The sequence below is a fragment of the Dermacentor variabilis genome, unplaced genomic scaffold, assembly GCF_050947875.1.
Source record: "Dermacentor variabilis isolate Ectoservices unplaced genomic scaffold, ASM5094787v1 scaffold_12, whole genome shotgun sequence".
In the NCBI taxonomy this organism is placed as follows: Eukaryota; Metazoa; Arthropoda; class Arachnida; order Ixodida; family Ixodidae; genus Dermacentor; species Dermacentor variabilis.
In genome coordinates, this window is record NW_027460280.1 from 36,965,515 (window position 1) to 36,968,337 (window position 2,823).

Here is a 2,823-nt window from a genome sequence, read left to right on the forward strand (position 1 = left end):
ACCTCCTCTATTTCGCGTATTTAACGTGAACGCGGCAATGTACGAAAACAGCTGGCAGCCTGCTGCCGCATGAGCAGCAAGGAGGAACATCGCGCTTGCAATACACAAGCACGCCTGAGTCACTCATCGCACAGCACATCGAGCAGAGTGAGTACATGAGCGCAGTCTGACAATACCCGCCGATGGGCAGGAGTGCTAAATCCGGCGTAATATTTTATCTCTGACCTGCAAAATAATTGAACGGTAATCTAATTAAGTGCGCTGTCCACAATCTGCTATTTCCACAAAGAAAGCATTCTGTGCCGCTGCTTCACACACAGTGTTCTACGATGCATTCATCTATAGAGGCCCGATAAGTAATGTGCAACTGCGCCTTCGACTGGCATAGGGGGGGTGTTGAAGAAGGGCACCCAAAGTTCGGGCACACTATCACCCAGGCGTACAAAATAACACCAAGAGAGTGCAAAAGAACGCAAGAAGCGCACAAAGGAGTTTGGGTTTTTCAGTACGCAAAGCCGCGTGGGCACGCTACTTCAAAAACTCTCTATTGTGGCGGCTCTTACGGAGACTTGATACCTTAAAGGGACACTAAAGCAAAACAATAAACCAGCTTAGACGGATAAAGCGTTCTTATAAATCTCCGTTGCCATTAATTTCGAAATAATGCGTTGAATATTTGAAGAGAAAATGAAGTGTACTTAGATTTAGGGGCACGTTAAAGAACCCCAGGTGGTCAAAATTTCCGGAGTCATCCACTACGGCGTGCCTCATAATCAGAAAGTGGTTTTGGCACGTAAAACCTCATATTTAAAAAAAGAAGAAGAAAGAGAAAATGAGGACAAAGTTTCAGTTTTTGAATTTCACGCCAAATTCCCCAACGCACGGACGCCACTGTGATGTCATGGATTTCAAAGTATTATTGCCTTTTTCGGCCGCGTCGACTTGCTACGTAACATCGTTGGCTCCTATAGAACACAATGTACTCCATTTTTACAGCTGAAGAATTGCCTAGGCTAGCCTAGAGGACGCTGCCAAAATTATTATCGTCGTAAGAGTGGTGTCTTTTGCATATATACACCGCAGATAGGTAATTTACTGATACAGAAGAAATAATAATTCTTTTCAGTGTCCCTTTAAGTGCAACCTTTCCGGCCTCTAGATTTTGCGTCACAGTAGAAAACCACGTACGCAGGAGGCATCTTAGTGGAGCGTTCGCCACAGGCAGTTTTAAGGGGACATGAAACCGGCTTTAGAACGTGGCTGGAACAGCGAGTTGCGCGAGTTTGTCGAAGCTTTTCTGCTCCATTGTAGTGATTGCTACGGAATCTCGACGACGCGACAATATACTGGCGAATACCCTTGCGACCAGCCGCAGTGGCTGGATGGCTATGACGTGGCGCGCTATAGGCAGGAGGTTGCTGGTTCGATTCCTGGCTGCGGCGACCGCATTTCAGTGGGGGCGAGACACAAGAAGCACTCGTGTACCGTGGATTGGGCGCACGCGGAAAAAACCTCAGGTAGTCAAAATTAATTCCTAGTTCCCCATGCACTACGGAGTGCCTCATGGATCATGGTTTTGGCACGTAACACCTCAGAATTTAATCTAATAGCCTCGCGTGCGCCAGAGAACATTAAATTTTCCGACGCTTGTCGCCGCTGCCAAACGGCTTCCTCGATTCTATGGTACTCGCATCACTCACCGTGGCTTATTTCATTGATAACGCGGCTCTGATTACTGACGAAGTGCGAGAAACGCGAAAAAGAATAGCATCGAAAAAGGCATCGCTACGAAATTGCGGCCCAGGACCTAGGGTTAAAGCTTTTTTATGAATTAGCTTCCGAGTTTAAGCAGCCCCTCCGTGATCCTATTCATTCTCTGCACGAGCATTGTCTTTGCCGTCGCCTCATCCACAGGGTTTCCCACTAAATCTACCAGAGGGCACTCTGGCACTGCGATCGTTCAGATACCATGGGAATAATTGTTACTACATGGATTTGTCTAATCTTTCTGCTTGAGGCTTGAGACGTTCTTGTGGCTTTGTTTACGACGTTGTATTTGCCTTCATTAGCCCAAATTAGGAAACAATGTTATCTTTATAAATGCAGAAAGGCAACAAGACTATGTGAATGTGCATAATATATGCAAATACGTGCACTTATACGCAATGTCCTGTTGTAAACGATCAGTTTGCAAAATCTCGAAGCTGTTCAAAGCCGACGAAGTTTAGGCAAATTCATGCGTACTACACCCATCATTCCCATGGTCCCTGAACCGCCCTGCTTGCAGCTCCCATAGTCACTAGCACCAGAGTACCCTCTAGTAAAGCTTTCTTTTTTTTTGGGGGGGGGGTAACTTCGGCCTCATCCAAATGCGCCTTATCACACGACCGGAACTGAATGCTATCGACGCCCCGAATGCTATCCGATTACCTCGGCTTCTTAAAAGTTCCTATGGGGAGGGGTTGAAAGGCCGTTTCAGCGGTTGAACAATCCGGTTGAACGCCCGAGTTCAAGCACTCATTCTAATAGACAAGAAAAATTCAGCAACACAACAGCGCAAACAAGAGGACGAGAATGACTTCAGTATCGCGAAATAGCGAAAATGAAACGGTGTTGTGCCGCCTCTGCGGAGGAAGAGGTAGGCAGGTGAAACACCGCGCAAACATTTCACCTTTGGTCGGGCTCGAGCTCAGTGGAGAGCGAGACAAATACACCGATCGATTGTCATTTCGAAAAAATCCTCTACCTGCGCTCTGTGCGCGCGAAAATTGTAGTGCAGCCTGAGCGTAAGAAAGTAAATTGTGACCTTCATCATGGAAGGTA